This window comes from Bombus affinis, unplaced genomic scaffold, assembly GCF_024516045.1.
Source record: "Bombus affinis isolate iyBomAffi1 unplaced genomic scaffold, iyBomAffi1.2 ctg00000657.1, whole genome shotgun sequence".
Lineage (NCBI taxonomy): Eukaryota > Metazoa > Arthropoda > Insecta > Hymenoptera > Apidae > Bombus > Bombus affinis.
In genome coordinates this window covers 3,570-30,499 of record NW_026109261.1, presented here as the reverse complement: position 1 = coordinate 30,499, position 26,930 = coordinate 3,570, and the positions used below count along the sequence as shown (strand labels likewise).

The window sequence follows — 26,930 nt, the reverse complement described above, 5'->3', positions numbered from 1 at the left end:
TAATAATATATAACGTTATACGTTATAACGTAATTCTTTATAACGTTACACGTTATAACGTAATACTACATAACGTTGTACTGTATAACGTAATACTATATAACGTTTTACGTTATATCATAATACTATATACCTTTATTCGTTATAACGTAATACTACATAACGTTATACGTCATAACGTAATACTATATAACGTTACACGTTGCATAGTTATAGTATCTAACGTTATACCTTATATCGTAATAGTATATAACGCTACAGGTTGTATAGTAATAGTATATAACGTTACACGTTATAACGTAATACTATATAACGTTATACGTCATAACGTAATACTATATAACGTTACACGTTGCATAGTTATAGTATCTAACGTTATACCTTATATCGTAATAGTATATAACGCTACAGGTTGTATAGTAATAGTATATAACATTATACGTTATATCGTAATAGTATATGACGCTATACGTTATAACGTAATACTATATAACGTTATACGTTATAACGTAATACTATATAACGTTATACGTTATAACGAAAAACTATATAACGTTATACGTTATAACGTAATACTATATAACGTTATACGTTATAACGTAATAATATATAACGTTACACGTTATATAGTATTAGTATATAACGTTACACGGTATAACGTAATACTATATATTGTTACAAGTTATATCGTCGTGGTATATAACGTTACACGTTTTAACGTATTACTATATAACATTATACGTTAGTAGGTAACATGATACAACGTTATACGGTATAACGTAATACTATATAACTTTACACGCTGTATAGTAATAGTATATGATGTTATACGTTATAACGTAATACTATATAATCTTTTACGTTATAACTTAATACTATATAACATTACACGTTGTATTGTAATAGTATATAACGTTGTACGCTATAACGTAATACTATTTAACGTTATACGTTATAACGTAATACTATATAACGTTTACACGTTATACCTTTTATCGTAATAGAATATAACGTTACAGGCTGTATAGTAATAGTATATAACGTTACACCTTATAACGTAATACTATATATCGTCATACGTTATAACGTATTACTATATAACTTTACACGTTGTATTGCAATACTATATAACGTTACACGTTATAACGTAATACTATATAACGTTATACGTTATGTCGTAATAGCATATAGCGTTATACGTTATGACGTAATACTATATAACGTTATTCGTTAGTAGGTAATATTATATAACGTTATACGATATAACGTAATATTATATAACTTTACACGTTGTATTGTAATAGTATATAACGTTGTACGCTATAATGTAATACTGTTTAACGTTATACGTTATAACGTCATACTATATAACGTTACACGTTGTATAGTATTAGTATATAACGTAACACGTTATTACGTAATACAATATAACATTACACGTTATGTCGTAATATTATATAACGCTATACGTTAGAACGTAATACTATATAACGTTACACGTTGTATAGTTATAGTAAATATCGATATAGCTTATCTCGTAATAGTATATAACGTTACTCGTTATAACGTAATACTATATAACGTTTTGATTTATAACGTATTACTATATAACATTACACGTTGTATTGCAATACTATGTAACGTTACACGCTATAACGTAATACTATATAATGTTATTCGTTATATCGTAATACTATATAACGTTATACGTTATAACGTATTACTATATAACATTACACGTTGTATTGCAATACTATATAACGTTACACGTTATAACGTAATACTATATAACGTTATACGTTATAACGTTGTACTATATAACGTTATACGTTATAACGTATTACTATATAACATTACACGTTGTATTGCAATACTATATAACGTTACACTTTATAACGTAATACTATATAGCGTTATACGTTATAACGTAATACCATATAACGTTTTACGTTATATCGTAATACTGTATACCTATATTCGTTATATCGTAATACTATATAACGTTATACGTTGTATATTAATAGTATATAACGTTGCACGTTATAACGTAATACTATATAACGTTATACGTTATAACGTTATACTATATAACGTTATACGTTATAACGTAATACTATATAACGTTACACGTTGTATAGTTATAGTATATATCGATATAGCTTATATCGTAATAGTATATAACGTTACACGTTATAACGTAATACTATATAACTTTTTGATTTATAACGTACTACTATATAACATTACACGTTGTATTGCAATACTATATAACGATACACGTTATAAAGTAATACTATATAACGTTATATGTTATAACGTAATACTATATAACGTTATACGTTATAACGTTATACTATATAACGTAATACGTTATAACGTAATAATGTATAACGTTACACGTTGTATAGTATTAGTATATAACGTTACACGTTATTACGTAATACTATATAACATTACACGTTATGTCGTAATAGTATATAACGCTATACGTTAGAACGTAATACTATATAAAGTTACACGTTGTATAGTTATAGTAAATATCGATATAGCTTATATCGTAATAGTATATAACGTTACACGTTATAACGTAATACTATATAACGTTTTGATTTATAACGTATTACTATATAACATTACACGTTGTATTGCAATACTATGTAACGCTACACGCTATAACGTAATACTATATAATGTTATTCGTTATAACGTAATACTATATAACGTTATACGTTATAACGTATTACTATATAACATTACACGTTGTATTGCAATACTATATAACGTTACACGTTATAACGTAATACTATATAACGTTATACGTTATAACGTAATACTATATAACGTTATACGTTATAACGTATTACTATATAGCATTACACGTTGTATTGCAATACTATATAACGTTGCACTTTATAACGTAATACTATATAACGTTATATGTTATAACGTAATACTTTATAACGTTACACGTTGTATTGTAATAGTATATAACGTTGTACGGTATAACGTAATACTGTTTAACGTTATACGTTAGAACGTAATACTATATAACGTTATACGTTAGAACGTAATACTATATAGCATTATACGTTATAACGTAATACCATATAACGTTTTACGTTATATCGTAATACTGTATACCTGTATTCGTTATATCGTGATACTATATAACGTTATACGTTGTATATTAATAGTATATAACGTTGCACGTTATAACGTAATACTATATAACGTTATATGTTATAACGTAATACTTTATAACGTTACACGTTGTATTGTAATAGTATATAACGTTGTACGCTATAACGTAATACTGTTTAACGTTATACGTTAGAACGTAATACTATATAACGTTATACGTTAGAACGTAATACTATATAACGTTATGCGTTATAACGTAATACTATATAACGTTATACGTTATAAAGTAATACTATATAACGTTATACGTTAGAACGTAATACTATATAACGCTAAACGTTTGAACGTAATACTATATAACGTTATACGTTATATCGTAATATCATATAACATTACACGTTGTATTGTAATAGTATATAACGTTGTACGCTATAATGTAATACTGTTTACCGTTATACGTTATAACGTAATACTATATAACGTTACACGTTGTATAGTTATAGTATATATCGATATAGCTTATATCGTAATTATATATAACGTTACAGGTTGTATGGTAATAGTATATAACGTTACACGTTGTAACGTAATACTATATATCGTTATACGTTATAACGTATTACTATGTAACATTACACGTTGTATTGCAATACTATATAACGTTACACGTTATAACGTAATACTATATAACGTTATACGTTATAACGTAATACTATATAACGTTATACATTATAACGTAATTCTATATAACGTTATACGTTATATCGTAATATCATATAACATTACACGTTGTATTGTAATAGTATATAACGTTGTACGCTATAAGGTAATACTGTTTACCGTTATACGTTATAACGTAATACTATATAACGTTACACGTTGTATAGTTATAGTATATATCGATATAGCTTATATCGTAATAGTATATAACGTTACAGGTTGTATGGTAATAGTATATAACGTTACACGTTATGTCGTAATAGTATATAACGTTATACGCTTTATCGCAATGCTATATAACGTTATACATTTTAGCGTGATACCATATAACGTTACACGTTGTATTGTCACAGTATATAACGTTACCCGTTATAGCGTAATACTATATAACGTTATACGTTATAACGGATTACTATATAACATTACACGTTGTATTGCAATACTATATAATGTTACACGTTATAACGTAATACTATATAACGTTATACGTTATAAGGTAATACTATATTACGTTATACGATATAACGTAATACTATATAACTTTACACGTTGTATAGTGATAGTATATAACGTTATACGTTATAACGTAATACTATATAACGTTACACATTGTATAGTAATAGTATATATCGTTACACGTTATGTCGTAATAGTATATAACGTTATACGCTTTATCGCAATGCTATATAACGTTATACATTTTAGCGTGATACCATATAACGTTACACGTTGTATTGTCATAGTATATAACGTTACCCGTTATAGCGTAATACTATATAACGTTATACGTTATAACGGATTACTATATAACATTACACGTTGTATTGTAATACTATATAACGTTATACGTTATAACGTAATACTATATAACGTTATACATTATAACGTAATTCTATATAACGTTATACGTTATATCGTAATATCATATAACATTACACGTTGTATTGTAATAGTATATAACGTTGTACGCTATAAGGTAATACTGTTTACCGTTATACGTTATAACGTAATACTATATAACGTTACACGTTGTATAGTTACAGTATCTAACGTTATACCTTTTATCGTAATAGTATATAACGTTATACGTTTTTTCGTAATGCTATATAACGTTATACATTTTAGCGTGATGCCATATAACCTTACACGTTGTATTGTAATATTATATAACGTTACACGTTATAGCGTAATACTATGTAACGTTATACGTTATAACGGATTACTATATAACATTACACGTTGTATTGTAATACTATATAACGTTATACGTTATAACGTAATACTATATAACGTTACACATTGTATAGTAATAGTGCATAACGTTACACGTTATGTCGTAACAGCATTAACGTTACACGTTGTATAGTAATAGTATATAACGTTATACGTTATAACGTAATACTATATAATCTTTTACGTTATAACTTACTACTATATATCATTACACGTTGTATTGTAATAGTATATAACGTTGTACGTTATAACGTAATACTATTTAACGTTATACGTTATAACGTAATACTATATAACGTTACACGTTGTATAGTAATAGTATATAACGTTATACGTTATAACGTAATACTATATAATCTTTTACGTTATAACTTACTAATATATAACATTACACGTTGTATTGCAATACCATGTAACGTTACACGCTATAACGTAATACTATATAATGTTATACGTTATAACGTATTACTATATAACGTTATACGTTATAACGTATTACTATATAACATTACACGTTGTATTGCAATACTATATAACGTTACACGTTATAACGTAGTACTATATAACGTTATACGTTATAACGTAATACTATATAACGTTATACGTTATAACTTAATACTATATAACGTTACACATTGTATAGTAATAGTGCATAACGTTACACGTTATGTCGTAACAGCATTAACGTTACACGTTTTATAGTAATAGTATATAACGTTACACGTTATAACGTAATGCTATATAATCTTTTACGTTATAACTTACTACTATATAACATTACACGTTGTATTGTAATAGTATATAACGTTGTACGTTATAACGTAATACTATTTAACGTTATACGTTATAACGTAATACTATATAACGTTACACGTTGTATAGTAATAGTATATAACGTTATACGTTATAACGTAATAATATATAACGTTACACGTTGTGTAGTTATGGTATATATCGATATAGCTTATATCGTAATAGTATATAACGTTACACGTTATAACGTAATACTATATAACGTTACACGTTGTATAGTAATAGTATATAACGTTATACGTTATAACGTAATAATATATAACGTTACACGTTGTATAGTTATGGCATATATCGATATAGCTTATATCGTAATAGTATATAACGTTACACGTTATAACGTAATACTAAATAACGTTATACGCTATAACGTAATACTATATAACGTTATACGTTATAACGTATTACTATATAACATTACACGTTGTATTGCAATACCATGTAACGTTACACGCTATAACGTAATACTATATAATGTTATACGTTATAACGTATTACTATATAACTTTATACGTTATAACGTATTACTATATAACATTACACGTTGTATTGCAATACCATGTAACGTTACACGCTATAACGTAATACTATATAATGTTATACGTTATAACGTATTACTATATAACATTACACGTTGTATTGCAATACTATATAACGTTACACGTTATAACGTAAAACTATATAATGTTATATGTTATAACGTAATACTATATAACGTTATACGTTATAACGTTATACTATATAACGTTATACGTTATAACGTAATAATATATAACGTTACACGTTGTATAGTATTAGTATATAACGTTACACGTTATTACGTAATACTATATAACGTTACACGTTATGTCGTAATAGTATATAACGCTATACGTTAGAACGTAATACTATATAACGTTACACGTTGTATAGTTATGGTATATATCGATATAGCTTATATCGTAATAGTATATAACGTTACACGTTATAACGTAATACTATATAACGTTATACGCTATAACGTAATACAATATAACGCTATACGTTAGAACGTAATACTATATAACGTTACACGTTGTATAGTTATGGTATATATCGATATAGCTTATATCGTAATAGTATATAACGTTACACGTTATAACGTAATACTATATAACGTTATACGTTATAACGTATTACTATATAACATTACGCGTTGTATTGCAATACTATATAATGTTACACGTTATAACGTAATACTATATAACGTTATACGTTATAAGGTAGTACTATATAACGTTATACGATATAACGTAATACTATATAACTTTACACGTTGTATAGTGATAGTATATAACGTTATACGTTATAACGTAATACCATATAACGTTACACATTGTATAGTAATAGTATATAACGTTACACGTTATGTCGCAATAGCATATAACGTTATACGTTATAACGTAATACTATATAACGTTACACGTTGTATAGTAATAGTATATAACGTTATACGTTATAACGTAATACTATATAATCTTTTACGTTATAACTTACTAATATATAACATTACACGTTGTATTGCAATACCATGTAACGTTACACGCTATAACGTAATACTATATAATGTTATACGTTATAACGTATTACTATATAACGTTATACGTTATAACCTATTACTATATAACATTACACGTTGTATTGCAATACTATATAACGTTACACGTTATAACGTAGTACTATATAACGTTATACGTTATAACGTAATACTATATAACGTTATACGTTATATCGTAATACTATATAACGTTATACGTTAGAACGTAATACTATATAACCTTATACGTTATGACGTAATACTATATAACGTTACACGTTGTATAGTAATAGTATATAACGTTACACGTTATGTCGCAATAGCATATAACGTTATACGTTATAACGTAATACTATATAACGTTATACGTTCTATAGTAATAGTATATAACGTTACACGTTATAACGTAATACTGTATAACGTTATAAGTTATAACGTAATACTATTTAACGTTATACGTTATAACGTAATACTATATACCGTTATACGTTATCGCGTAATAGTATATAACGTTACACGTTGTATAGTTATAGTAAATAACGATATAGCTTATAACGTAATAGTATATAACGTTACACGTTATAACGTAATACTATATAATGTTATACGTTATCGCGTAATAGTATATAACGTTACACGTTGTATAGTTATAGTATATAACGATATAGCTTATAACGTAATAGTATATAACGTTACACGTTATAACGTAATACTATATAACGTTTTACGTTATATCGTAATACAATATAACTTTATTCGTTATAACGTAATACTATATAACGTTATACGTTGTATGGTAATCGTATATAACGTTGCACGTTATAACGTAATACTGTATAACGCTACACGTTGTATAGTAATAGTATATAACGTTATACGTTATATCGTAATAGTATATAACGCTATACGTTATGTCGTAATACTATATAACGTTACACTTTATAACGTAATACTATATAGCGTTATACGTTATAGTGTAATACTATATAAAGTTATACGTTATATCGTAATACTATATAACGTTGTACGTTAGAACGTAATACTGTATAACGTAATACTATATAACGTTATACGTTGGAACGTATTACTATGAAACCTTATACGTTATGACGTAATACTATATAACTTTACACGTTGTAAAGTAATAGTATATAACGTTATACGTTATATCGTAATAGTATATAACGTTACACGTTATATCGTAATAGCATATAACGTTATACGTTATGTCGTAATGCTATATAACGTTATTCGTTAGTAGGTAACATTATATAACGTTACACGTTATAACGTAATACTACATAACGTTTTACGTTGTATAGTAATAGTATATAACGTTACACGTTATAACGTAATACTATATAACGTTTTACGTTATAACATAATACTATATGACGTTTTACGTTATATCGTAATACTATATACCTTTATTCGTTATAACGTAATACTATATAACGTTATACGTTATGTGGTAACAGTATATAACGTTACACGTTATAACGTAATACTATATAACGTTACACGTTGTATAGTAATAGTATATAATGTTATACGTTATATCGTAATAGTGTATAACGCTATGCGTTATAACGTAATACTATATAACGTTATACGTTGTATAGTAATAGTATATAACGTTACACGTTTTAACGTAATACTAAATAACGTTATACGTTATAACGTAATACTATATAACGTTACACGTTGTATAGTAATAGTATATAACGTTATACGTTATATCGTAATAGTATATAACGCTATACGTTATAACGTAATAGTATATAACGATATATGTTATAACGTAATACTATATAACGTTATACGTTATAACGTAATACTATATAACGTTATACGTTATAACATAATACTATATGACGTTTTACGTAATATCGTAATACTATATAACTTTATTCGTTATAACGTAATACTATATAACGTTATACGTTATGTGGTAACAGTATATAACGTTACACGTTATAACGTAATACTATATAACGTTACACGTTGTATAGTAATAGTATATAACGTTATACGTTATATCGTAATAGTATATAACGCTATGCGTTATAACGTAATACTATATAACGTTATACGTTGTATAGTAATAGTATATAACGTTACACGTTTTAACGTAATACTAAATAACGTTATACGTTATAACGTAATACTATATAACGTTATACGTCGTGTTGTAATACTATATAACGTTATACGTTATAACGTATTACTATATATCATTACACGTTGTATTGCAATACTATATAACGTTACACGTTATAACGTAATACTATATAACTTTATACGTTATAACGTAATACTATATAACGTTATACGTTATAACGTAATCCTATATAACCTTTTACGTTATATCGTAATACTATATACCTTTATTCGTTATAACGTAATACTATATAACGTTTTACGTTGTATAGTAATACTATATAACGTTATACGTTATAACGTAATACTATATAACGTTATACGTTATAACATAATACTATATAACGTTTTACGTTATATCGTAATACTATATACCTTTATTCGTTATAACGTAATACTATATAACGTTATACGTTGTATAATAATAGTATATAACGTTACACGTTCTAACGTAATACTATATAACGTTATACGTTATATCGTAATAGTATATAACGCTATACGTTATAACGTAATAGTATATAACGCTGTACGTTATAACGTAATACTATATAACGTTATACGTTATATCGTAATAGTATATAACGCTATACGTTATAACGTAATACTATATAACGTTATACGTTATAACGTAATACTATATAACACTACACGTTGTATAGTTATTGTATATAACGTTATACGTTATAACGTAATACTATATAACGTTACACGTTGTATAGTTATAGTATATAACGATATAGCTTATATCCTAATAGTATATAACGTTACACGTTATAACGTAATACTATATAACATTATACGTTATAACGTAAAATTATATAACATTACACGTTGTATTCTAATAGTATATAACGTGGTAGGATATATCGTAATACTGTTTAACGTTATACGTTATAACGTAATACTATACAACGTTATACGTTATAACGTAATTCTTTATAACGTTACACGTTATATCGTAATAGAATTTAACGCTATACGTTATAACGTAATACTATATAACGTTATACTATATAACGTTACACGTTGTATAGTAATAGTATATAACGTTATACGTTATATCGTAATAGTATATAACGCTATACGTTATAACGTAACACTATATAACGTTATACGTTATATCGAAATAGTATATAACGCTATACGTTATAACGTAATAGTATATAACGCTATACGTTATAACGTAATACTATATAACGTTATACGTTATACCGTAATAGTATATAACGATATACGCTATAACGTAATACTATATAACGTTATACGTTATAACATAATACTATTTAACGATACACGTTGTATAGTTATAGTATATAACGTTATACGTTATAACGTAATACTATATATATATATATTTATATATATTTATATATATATTTATATATAATTATATATATTTATATATATATTTATATATATAACGTTATACGTTATAACGTAATACTATATAACATTACACGTTGTATTGTAATAGTATATAACGTTGTAGGCTATAACGTAATACTGTTTAACGTTATACGTTATAACGTAATTCTTTATAACGTTACACGTTATATCGTAATAGAATATAACGCTATACGTTATAACGTAATACTATATAACATTATGCGTTATAACGTAATACTATATAACGTTGTACGTTGTAGCGTAATACTATATAACGTTATACGTTATAACGTAATACTATATAACGTTATACGTTATAAAGTAATACTATATAACGTTATACGTTGTATAGTTATAGTATATAACTATATAGCTTATATCGTAATAGTATATAACGTTACACGTTATAAAGTAATACTACATAACGTTATACGTTTTAACCTAATTCTTTATAACGTTACACGTTATAACGTAATACTATATAACGTTATACGTTTTAACCTAATTCTTTATAACGTTACACGTTATAACGTAATACTATATAACGTTATACGTTATAACGTATTACTATATAACATTACACGTTGTATTACAATACTATATAACGTTACAGGTTATAACGTAATACTATATAACGTTATACGTTATAACGTAATACTATATAACGTGTTACGTTGTATAGTAATAGTATATAACGTTACACGTTATAACGTAATACTATATAACGTTTTACGTTATAACGTAATACTATATAACGTTATACATTATAACATAATACTATATAACGTTTTACGTTATATCGTAATACTATATACCTTTATTCGTTATAACGTAATACTATATAACGTTATACGTTATGACGTAGTACTGTATAAAGTTATACGTTATAACGTAATACTATATAACGTTATACGTTATAACATAATACTATATAACGTTTTACGTTATATCGTAATACTATATACCTTTATTCGTTATAACGTAAAATTATATAACATTACACGTTGTATTGTAATAGTATATAACGTGGTAGGATATATCGTAATACTGTTTAACGTTATACGTTATAACGTAATACTATATATATATATATTTATATATATTTATATATATATTTATATATAATTATATATATTTATATATATATTTATATATATAACGTTATACGTTATAACGTAATACTATATAACATTACACGTTGTATTGTAATAGTATATAACGTTGTAGGCTATAACGTAATACTGTTTAACGTTATACGTTATAACGTAATTCTTTATAACGTTACACGTTATATCGTAATAGAATATAACGCTATACGTTATAACGTAATACTATATAACATTATGCGTTATAACGTAATACTATATAACGTTGTACGTTGTAGCGTAATACTATATAACGTTATACGTTACAACGTAATACTATATAACGTTATACGTTATAACGTAATACTATATAACGTTATACGTTGTATAGTTATAGTATATAACTATATAGCTTATATCGTAATAGTATATAACGTTACACGTTATAAAGTAATACTACATAACGTTATACGTTTTAACCTAATTCTTTATAACGTTACACGTTATAACGTAATACTATATAACGTTATACGTTATAACGTATTACTATATAACATTACACGTTGTATTGCAATACTATATAACGTTACAGGTTATAACGTAATACTATATAACGTTATACGTTATAACGTAATACTATATAACGTTTTACGTTGTATAGTAATAGTATATAACGTTACACGTTATAACGTAATACTATATAACGTTTTACGTTATAACGTAATAATATATAACGTTATACATTATAACATAATACTATATAACGTTTTACGTTATATGGTAATACTATATACCTTTATTCGTTATAACGTAATACTATATAACGTTATACGTTATGACGTAGTACTGTATAAAGTTATACGTTATAACGTAATACTATATAACGTTATACGTTATAACATAATACTATATAACGTGTTACGTTATATCGTAATACTATATACCTTTATTCGTTATAACGTAAAATTATATAACATTACACGTTGTATTGTAATAGTATATAACGTGGTAGGATATATCGTAATACTGTTTAACGTTATACGTTATAACGTAATACTATACAACGTTATAGGTTATAACGTAATTCTTCATAACGTTACACGTTATATCGTAATAGAATATAACGCTATACGTTATAACGTAATACTATATAACGTTATACGTTATAACGTAATACTATATAACGTTATACATTATAACATAATACTATATAACGTTTTACGTTATATCGTAATACTATATACCTTTATTCGTTATAACGTAATACTATATAACGTTATACGTTGTATGGTAACAGTATATAACGTTACACGTTATAACGTAATACTATATAACGTTATACGTTGTATAGTAATAGTATATAACGTTACACGTTCTAACGTAATACTATATAACGTTATACGTTATAACGTAATACTATATAACGTTACACGTTGTATAGTAATAGTATATAACGCTATACGTTATAACGTAATACTATATAACGTTATACGTTATAACGTAATACTATATAACACCACACGTTGTATAGTTATTGTATATAACGTTATACGTTATAACGTAATACTATATAACGTTACACGTTGTATAGTTATAGTATATAACGATATAGCTTATATCCTAATAGTATATAACGTTACACGTTATAACGTAATACTATATAACATTATACGTTATAACGTAAAATTATATAACATTACACGTTGTATTCTAATAGTATATAACGTGGTAGGATATATCGTAATACTGTTTAACGTTATACGTTATAACGTAATACTATACAACGTTATACGTTATAACGTAATTCTTTATAACGTTACACGTTATATCGTAATAGAATTTAACGCTATACGTTATAACGTAATACTATATAACGTTATACGTCGTGTTGTAATACTATATAACGTTATACGTTATAACGTATTACTATATATCATTACACGTTGTATTGCAATACTATATAACGTTACACGTTATAACGTAATACTATATAACTTTATACGTTATAACGTAATACTATATAACGTTATACGTTATAACGTAATACTATATAACCTTTTACGTTATATCGTAATACTATATACCTTTATTCGTTATAACGTAATACTATATAACGTTTTACGTTGTATAGTAATACTATATAACGTTATACGTTATAACGTAATACTATATAACGTTATACGTTATAACATAATACTATATAACGTTTTACGTTATATCGTAATACTATATACCTTTATTCGTTATAACGTAATACTATATAACGTTATACGTTGTATAGTAATAGTATATAACGTTACACGTTCTAACGTAATACTATATAACGTTATACGTTATATCGTAATAGTATATAACGCTATACGTTATAACGTAATAGTATATAACGCTGTACGTTATAACGTAATACTATATAACGTTATACGTTATATCGTAATAGTATATAACGCTATACGTTATAACGTAATACTATATAACGTTATACGTTATAACGTAATACTATATAACACTACACGTTGTATAGTTATTGTATATAACGTTATACGTTATAACGTAATACTATATAACGTTACACGTTGTATTCTAATAGTATATAACGTGGTAGGATATATCGTAATACTGTTTAACGTTATACGTTATAACGTAATACTATACAACGTTATACGTTATAACGTAATTCTTTATAACGTTACACGTTATATCGTAATAGAATATAACGCTATACGTTATAACGTAATACTATATAACATTATGCGTTATAACGTAATACTATATAACTTTGTACGTTGTAGCGTAATACTATATAACGTTATACGTTATAACGTAATACTATATAACGTTATACGTTATAAAGTAATACTATATAACGTTATACGTTGTATAGTTATAGTATATAACTATATAGCTTATATCGTAATAGTATATAACGTTACACGTTAGTAGTAAAGTAATACTACATAACGTTATACGTTTTAACCTAATTCTTTATAACGTTACACGTTATAACGTAATACTATATAACGTTATACGTTTTAACCTAATTCTTTATAACGTTACACGTTATAACGTAATACTATATAACGTTATACGTTATAACGTATTACTATATAACATTACACGTTGTATTGCAATACTATATAACGTTACAGGTTATAACGTAATACTATATAACATTACACGTTGTATTGTAATAGTATATAACGTTGTAGGCTATAACGTAATACTGTTTAACGTTATACGTTATAACGTAATTCTTTATAACGTTACACGTTATATCGTAATAGAATATAACGCTATACGTTATAACGTAATACTATATAACATTATGCGTTATAACGTAATACTATATAACGTTGTACGTTGTAGCGTAATACTATATAACGTTATACGTTATAACGTAATACTATATAACGTTATACGTTATAAAGTAATACTATATAACGTTATACGTTGTGTAGTTATAGTATATAACTATATAGCTTATATCGTAATAGTATATAACGTTACACGTTATAAAGTAATACTACATAACGTTATACGTTTTAACCTAATTCTTTATAACGTTACACGTTATAACGTAATACTATATAACGTTATACGTTATAACGTATTACTATATAACATTACACGTTGTATTGCAATACTATATAACGTTACAGGTTATAACGTAATACTATATAACGTTATACGTTATAACGTAATACTATATAACGTTTTACGTTGTATAGTAATAGTATATAACGTTACACGTTATAACGTAATACTATATAACGTTTTACGTTATAACGTAATAATATATAACGTTATACATTATAACATAATACTATATAACGTTTTACGTTATATGGTAATACTATATACCTTTATTCGTTATAACGTAATACTATATAACGTTATACGTTATGACGTAGTACTGTATAAAGTTATACGTTATAACGTAATACTATATAACGTTATACGTTATAACATAATACTATATAACGTGTTACGTTATATCGTAATACTATATACCTTTATTCGTTATAACGTAAAATTATATAACATTACACGTTGTATTGTAATAGTATATAACGTGGTAGGATATATCGTAATACTGTTTAACGTTATACGTTATAACGTAATACTATACAACGTTATAGGTTATAACGTAATTCTTCATAACGTTACACGTTATATCGTAATAGAATATAACGCTATACGTTATAACGTAATACTATATAACGTTATACGTTATAACGTAATACTATATAACGTTATACATTATAACATAATACTATATAACCTTTTACGTTATATCGTAATACTATATATCTTTATTCGTTATAACGTAATACTATATAACGTTATACGTTGTATGGTAACAGTATATAACGTTACACGTTATAACGTAATACTATATAACGTTATACGTTGTATAGTAATAGTATATAACGTTACACGTTCTAACGTAATACTATATAACGTTATACGTTATAACGTAATACTATATAACGTTACACGTTGTATAGTAATAGTATATAACGCTATACGTTATAACGTAATACTATATAACGTTATACGTTATAACGTAATACTATATAACACTACACGTTGTATAGTTATTGTATATAACGTTATACGTTATAACGTAATACTATATAACGTTACACGTTGTATAGTTATAGTATATAACGATATAGCTTATATCCTAATAGTATATAACGTTACACGTTATAACGTAATACTATATAACATTATACGTTATAACGTAAAATTATATAACATTACACGTTGTATTCTAATAGTATATAACGTGGTAGGATATATCGTAATACTGTTTAACGTTATACGTTATAACGTAATACTATACAACGTTATACGTTATAACGTAATTCTTTATAACGTTACACGTTATATCGTAATAGAATTTAACGCTATACGTTATAACGTAATACTATATAACGTTATACGTCGTGTTGTAATACTATATAACGTTATACGTTATAACGTATTACTATATATCATTACACGTTGTATTGCAATACTATATAACGTTACACGTTATAACGTAATACTATATAACTTTATACGTTATAACGTAATACTATATAACGTTATACGTTATAACGTAATACTATATAACCTTTTACGTTATATCGTAATACTATATACCTTTATTCGTTATAACGTAATACTATATAACGTTTTACGTTGTATAGTAATACTATATAACGTTATACGTTATAACGTAATACTATATAACGTTATACGTTATAACATAATACTATATAACGTTTTACGTTATATCGTAATACTATATACCTTTATTCGTTATAACGTAATACTATATAACGTTATACGTTGTATAGTAATAGTATATAACGTTACACGTTCTAACGTAATACTATATAACGTTATACGTTATATCGTAATAGTATATAACGCTATACGTTATAACGTAATAGTATATAACGCTGTACGTTATAACGTAATACTATATAACGTTATACGTTATATCGTAATAGTATATAACGCTATACGTTATAACGTAATACTATATAACGTTATACGTTATAACGTAATACTATATAACACTACACGTTGTATAGTTATTGTATATAACGTTATACGTTATAACGTAATACTATATAACGTTACACGTTGTATAGTTATAGTATATAACGATATAGCTTATATCCTAATAGTATATAACGTTACACGTTATAACGTAATACTATATAACATTATACGTTATAACGTAAAATTATATAACATTACACGTTGTATTCTAATAGTATATAACGTGGTAGGATATATCGTAATACTGTTTAACGTTATACGTTATAACGTAATACTATACAACGTTATACGTTATAACGTAATTCTTTATAACGTTACACGTTATATCGTAATAGAATTTAACGCTATACGTTATAACGTAATACTATATAACGTTATACGTTTTAACGTAATACTATATAACGTTACACGTTGTATAGTAATAGTATATAACGTTATACGTTATATCGTAATAGTATATAACGCTATACGTTATAACGTAACACTATATAACGTTATACGTTATATCGAAATAGTATATAACGCTATACGTTATAACGTAATAGTATATAACGCTATACGTTATAACGTAATACTATATAACGTTATACGTTATACCGTAATAGTATATAACGATATACGCTATAACGTAATACTATATAACGTTATACGTTATAACATAATACTATTTAACGATACACGTTGTATAGTTATAGTATATAACGTTATACGTTATAACGTAATACTATATATATATATATTTATATATATTTATATATATATTTATATATAATTATATATATTTATATATATATTTATATATATAACGTTATACGTTATAACGTAATACTATATAACATTACACGTTGTATTGTAATAGTATATAACGTTGTAGGCTATAACGTAATACTGTTTAACGTTATACGTTATAACGTAATTCTTTATAACGTTACACGTTATATCGTAATAGAATATAACGCTATACGTTATAACGTAATACTATATAACATTATGCGTTATAACGTAATACTATATAACTTTGTACGTTGTAGCGTAATACTATATAACGTTATACGTTATAACGTAATACTATATAACGTTATACGTTATAAAGTAATACTATATAACGTTATACGTTGTATAGTTATAGTATATAACTATATAGCTTATATCGTAATAGTATATAACGTTACACGTTAGTAGTAAAGTAATACTACATAACGTTATACGTTTTAACCTAATTCTTTATAACGTTACACGTTATAACGTAATACTATATAACGTTATACGTTTTAACCTAATTCTTTATAACGTTACACGTTATAACGTAATACTATATAACGTTATACGTTATAACGTATTACTATATAACATTACACGTTGTATTGCAATACTATATAACGTTACAGGTTATAACGTAATACTATATAACGTTATACGTTATAACGTAATACTATATAACGTTTTACGTTGTATAGTAATAGTATATAACGTTACACGTTATAACGTAATACTATATAACGTTTTACGTTATAACGTAATACTATATAACGTTATACATTATAACATAATACTATATAACGTTTTACGTTATATCGTAATACTATATACCTTTATTCGTTATAACGTAATACTATATAACGTTATACGTTATGACGTAGTACTGTATAAAGTTATACGTTATAACGTAATACTATATAACGTTATACGTTATAACATAATACTATATAACGTTTTACGTTATATCGTAATACTATATACCTTTATTCGTTATAACGTAAAATTATATAACATTACACGTTGTATTGTAATAGTATATAACGTGGTAGGATATATCGTAATACTGTTTAACGTTATACGTTATAACGTAATACTATATAACGTTATACGTTTTAACGTAATACTATATAACGTTACACGTTGTATAGTAATAGTATATAACGTTATACGTTATATCGTAATAGTATATAACGCTATACGTTATAACGTAACACTATATAACGTTATACGTTATATCGAAATAGTATATAACGCTATACGTTATAACGTAATAGTATATAGCGCTATACGTTATAACGTAATACTATATAACGTTATACGTTATACCGTAATAGTATATAACGATATACGCTATAACGTAATACTATATAACGTTATACGTTATAACATAATACTATTTAACGATACACGTTGTATAGTTATTGTATATAACGTTATACGTTATAACGTAATACTATATATATATATATTTATATATATTTATATATATATTTATATATAATTATATATATTTATATATATATTTATATATATAACGTTATACGTTATAACGTAATACTATATAACATTACACGTTGTATTGTAATAGTATATAACGTTGTAGGCTATAACGTAATACTGTTTAACGTTATACGTTATAACGTAATTCTTTATAACGTTACACGTTATATCGTAATAGAATATAACGCTATACGTTATAACGTAATACTATATAACATTATGCGTTATAACGTAATACTATATAACGTTGTACGTTGTAGCGTAATACTATATAACGTTATACGTTATAACGTAATACTATATAACGTTATACGTTATAAAGTAATACTATATAACGTTATACGTTGTATAGTTATAGTATATAACTATATAGCTTATATCGTAATAGTATATAACGTTACACGTTATAAAGTAATACTACATAACGTTATACGTTTTAACCTAACTATTCTTTATAACGTTACACGTTATAACGTAATACTATATAACGTTATACGTTATAACGTATTACTATATAACATTACACGTTGTATTGCAATACTATATAACGTTACAGGTTATAACGTAATACTATATAACGTTATACGTTATAACGTAATACTATATAACGTTTTACGTTGTATAGTAATAGTATATAACGTTACACGTTATAACGTAATACTATATAACGTTTTACGTTATAACGTAATAATATATAACGTTATACATTATAACATAATACTATATAACGTTTTACGTTATATGGTAATACTATATACCTTTATTCGTTATAACGTAATACTATATAACGTTATACGTTATGACGTAGTACTGTATAAAGTTATACGTTATAACGTAATACTATATAACGTTATACGTTATAACATAATACTATATAACGTGTTACGTTATATCGTAATACTATATACCTTTATTCGTTATAACGTAAAATTATATAACATTACACGTTGTATTGTAATAGTATATAACGTGGTAGGATATATCGTAATACTGTTTAACGTTATACGTTATAACGTAATACTATACAACGTTATAGGTGATAACGTAATTCTTCATAACGTTACACGTTATATCGTAATAGAATATAACGCTATACGTTATAACGTAATACTATATAACGTTATACGTTATAACATAATACTATATAACCTTTTACGTTATATCGTAATACTATATATCTTTATTCGTTATAACGTAATACTATATAACGTTATACGTTGTATGGTAACAGTATATAACGTTACACGTTATAACGTAATACTATATAACGTTATACGTTGTATAGTAATAGTATATAACGTTACACGTTCTAACGTAATACTATATAACGTTATACGTTATAACGTAATACTATATAACGTTACACGTTGTATAGTAATAGTATATAACGCTATACGTTATAACGTAATACTATATAACGTTATACGTTATAACGTAATACTATATAACACTACACGTTGTATAGTTATTGTATATAACGTTATACGTTATAACGTAATACTATATAACGTTACACGTTGTATAGTTATAGTATAGAACGATATAGCTTATATCCTAATAGTATATAACGTTACACGTTATAACGTAATACTATATAACATTATACGTTATAACGTAAGATTATATAACATTACACGTTGTATTCTAATAGTATATAACGTGGTAGGATATATCGTAATACTGTTTAACGTTATACGTTATAACGTAATACTATACAACGTTATACGTTATAACGTAATTCTTTATAACGTTACACGTTATATCGTAATAGAATTTAACGCTATACGTTATAACGTAATACTATATAACGTTATACGTCGTGTTGTAATACTATATAACGTTATACGTTATAACGTATTACTATATATCATTACACGTTGTATTGCAATACTATATAACGTTACACGTTATAACGTAATACTATATAACTTTATACGTTATAACGTAATACTATATAACGTTATACGTTATAACGTAATACTATATAACCTTTTACGTTATATCGTAATACTATATACCCTTATTCGTTATAACGTAATACTATATAACGTTTTACGTTGTATAGTAATACTATATAACGTTATACGTTATAACGTAATACTATATAACGTTATACGTTATAACATAATACTATATAACGTTTTACGTTATATCGTAATACTATATACCTTTATTCGTTATAACGTAATACTATATAACGTTATACGTTGTATAGTAATAGTATATAACGTTACACGTTCTAACGTAATACTATATAACGTTATACGTTATATCGTAATAGTATATAACGCTATACGTTATAACGTAATAGTATATAACACTGTACGTTATAACGTAATACTATATAACGTTATACGTTATATCGTAATAGTATATAACGCTATACGTTATAACGTAATACTATATAACGTTATACGTTATAACGTAATACTATATAACACTACACGTTGTATAGTTATTGTATATAACGTTATACGTTATAACGTAATACTATATAACGTTACACGTTGTATAGTTATAGTATATAACGATATAGCTTATATCCTAATAGTATATAACGTTACACGTTATAACGTAATACTATATAACATTATACGTTATAACGTAAAATTATATAACATTACACGTTGTATTCTAATAGTATATAACGTGGTAGGATATATCGTAATACTGTTTAACGTTATACGTTATAACGTAATACTATACAACGTTATACGTTATAACGTAATTCTTTATAACGTTACACGTTATATCGTAATAGACTTTAACGCTATACGTTATAACGTAATACTATATAACGTTATACGTTTTAACGTAATACTATATAACGTTACACGTTGTATAGTAATAGTATATAACGTTATACGTTATATCGTAATAGTATATAACGCTATACGTTATAACGTAACACTATATAACGTTATACGTTATATCGAAATAGTATATAACGCTATACGTTATAACGTAATAGTATATAACGCTATACGTTATAACGTAATACTATATAACGTTATACGTTATACCGTAATAGTATATAACGATATACGCTATAACGTAATACTATATAACGTTATACGTTATAACATAATACTATTTAACGATACACGTTGTATAGTTATAGTATATAACGTTATACGTTATAACGTAATACTATATATATATATATTTATATATATTTATATATATATTTATATATAATTATATATATTTATATATATATTTATATATATAACGTTATACGTTATAACGTAATACTATATAACATTACACGTTGTATTGTAATAGTATATAACGTTGTAGGCTATAACGTAATACTGTTTAACGTTATACGTTATAACGTAATTCTTTATAACGTTACACGTTATATCGTAATAGAATATAACGCTATACGTTATAACGTAATACTATATAACATTATGCGTTATAACGTAATACTATATAACGTTGTACGTTGTAGCGTAATACTATATAACGTTATACGTTATAACGTAATACTATATAACGTTATACGTTATAAAGTAATACTATATAACGTTATACGTTGTATAGTTATAGTATATAACTATATAGCTTATATCGTAATAGTATATAACGTTACACGTTATAAAGTAATACTACATAACGTTATACGTTTTAACCTAATTCTTTATAACGTTACACGTTATAACGTAATACTATATAACGTTATACCTTTTAACCTAATTCTTTATAACGTTACACGTTATAACGTAATACTATATAACGTTATACGTTATAACGTATTACTATATAACATTACACGTTGTATTGCAATACTATATAACGTTACAGGTTATAACGTAATACTATATAACGTTATACGTTATAACGTAATACTATATAACGTTTTACGTTGTATAGTAATAGTATATAACGTTACACGTTATAACGTAATACTATATAACGTTTTACGTTATAACGTAATACTATATAACGTTATACATTATAACATAATACTATATAACGTTTTACGTTATATCGTAATACTATATACCTTTATTCGTTATAACGTAATACTATATAACGTTATACGTTATGACGTAGTACTGTATAAAGTTATACGTTATAACGTAATACTATATAACGTTATACGTTATAACATAATACTATATAACGTTTTACGTTATATCGTATTACTATATACCTTTATTCGTTATAACGTAAAATTATATAACATTACACGTTGTATTGTAATAGTATATAACGTGGTAGGATATATCGTAATACTGTTTAACGTTATACGTTATAACGTAATACTATATATATATATATTTATATATATTTATATATATATTTATATATAATTATATATATTTATATATATATTTATATATATAACGTTATACGTTATAACGTAATACTATATAACATTACACGTTGTATTGTAATAGTATATAACGTTGTAGGCTATAACGTAATACTGTTTAACGTTATACGTTATAACGTAATTCTTTATAACGTTACACGTTATATCGTAATAGAATATAACGCTATACGTTATAACGTAATACTATATAACATTATGCGTTATAACGTAATACTATATAACGTTGTACGTTGTAGCGTAATACTATATAACGTTATACGTTATAACGTAATACTATATAACGTTATACGTTATAACGTAATACTATATAACGTTATACGTTGTATAGTTATAGTATATAACTATATAGCTTATATCGTAATAGTATATAACGTTACACGTTATAAAGTAACACTACATAACGTTATACGTTTTAACCTAATTCTTTATAACGTTACACGTTATAACGTAATACTATATAACGTTATACGTTATAACGTATTACTATATAACATTACACGTTGTATTGCAATACTATATAACGTTACAGGTTATAACGTAATACTATATAACGTTATACGTTATAACGTAATACTATATAACGTTTTACGTTGTATAGTAATAGTATATAACGTTACACGTTATAACGTAATACTATATAACGTTTTACGTTATAACGTAATACTATATAACGTTATACATTATAACATAATACTATATAACGTTTTACGTTATATGGTAATACTATATACCTTTATTCGTTATAACGTAATACTATATAACGTTATACGTTATGACGTAGTACTGTATAAAGTTATACGTTATAACGTAATACTATATAACGTTATACGTTATAACATAATACTATATAACGTGTTACGTTATATCGTAATACTATATACCTTTATTCGTTATAACGTAAAATTATATAACATTACACGTTGTATTGTAATAGTATATAACGTGGTAGGATATATCGTAATACTGTTTAACGTTATACGTTATAACGTAATACTATACAACGTTATAGGTTATAACGTAATTCTTCATAACGTTACACGTTATATCGTAATAGAATATAACGCTATACGTTATAACGTAATACTATATAACGCTATACGTTATAACGTAATACTATATAACGTTATACATTATAACATAATACTATATAACGTTTTACGTTATATCGTAATACTATATACCTTTATTCGTTATAACGTAATACTATATAACGTTATACGTTGTATGGTAACAGTATATAACGTTACACGTTATAACGTAATACTATATAACGTTATACGTTGTATAGTAATAGTATATAACGTTACACGTTCTAACGTAATACTATATAACGTTATACGTTATAACGTAATACTATATAACGTTACACGTTGTATAGTAATAGTATATAACGCTATACGTTATAACGTAATACTATATAACGATACACGTTGTATAGTTATAGTATATAACGTTATACGTTATAACGTAATACTATATAACGTTATACGTTATAACGTAATACTATATAACGATACACGTTGTATAGTTATAGTATATAATGTTATACGTTATAACGTAATACTATATAACGTTATACGTTATAACGTAATACTATATAACATTACACGTTGTATTGTAATAGTATATAACGTTGTAGGCTATAACGTAATACTGTTTAACGTTATACGTTATAACGTAATACTATATAACGTTACACGTTGTATAGTAATAGTATATAACGCTATACGTTATAACGTAATACTATATAACGATACACGTTGTATAGTTATAGTATATAACGTTACACGTTATAACGTAATACTATATAACGTTTTACGTTATATCGTAATACAATATAACTTTATTCGTTATAACGTAATACTATATAACGTTATACGTTGTATGGTAATCGTATATAACGTTGCACGTTATAACGTAATACTGTATAACGCTACACGTTGTATAGTAATAGTATATAACGTTATACGTTATATCGTAATAGTATATAACGCTATACGTTATGTCGTAATACTATATAACGTTACACTTTATAACGTAATACTATATAGCGTTATACGTTATAGTGTAATACTATATAAAGTTATACGTTATATCGTAATACTATATAACGTTGTACGTTAGAACGTAATACTGTATAACGTAATACTATATAACGTTATACGTTAGAACGTATTACTATGAAACCTTATACGTTATGACGTAATACTATATAACTTTACACGTTGTTAAGTAATAGTATATAACGTTATACGTTATATCGTAATAGTATATAACGTTACACGTTATGTCGTAATAGCATATAACGTTATACGTTATGTCGTAATGCTATATAACGTTATTCGTTAGTAGGTAACATTATATAACGTTATACGTTATAACGTAATACTATATAACGTTATTCGTTATAACGTAATACTATAAAACGTTATACGTTGTATAGTTATAGTATATAACTATATAGCTTATATCGTAATAGTATATAACGTTACACGTTATAAAGTAATACTACATAACGTTATACGTTTTAACCTAATTCTTTATAACGTTACACGTTATAACGTAATACTATATAACGTTATACGTTATAACGTATTACTATATAACATTACACGTTGTATTGCAATACTATATAACGTTACAGGTTATAACGTAATACTATATAACGTTTTACGTT

General features: G+C 25.0%; 1 long non-coding RNA gene across 1 annotated transcript; it reads right to left on the bottom strand.

The window, feature by feature from the left end:
* Window positions 1-4,799: 4,799 nt before the first annotated feature.
* LOC126928192 (uncharacterized) lies at window positions 4,800-7,061 on the bottom strand. Its single transcript, XR_007716417.1, has 3 exons — window positions 6,771-7,061; window positions 5,309-5,451; window positions 4,800-4,919 (listed from the first exon to the last, which is right to left on the bottom strand). It is a non-coding gene; the product is annotated as an uncharacterized LOC126928192 (long non-coding RNA).
* Between the last annotated feature and the right edge of the window lie 19,869 nt (window positions 7,062-26,930).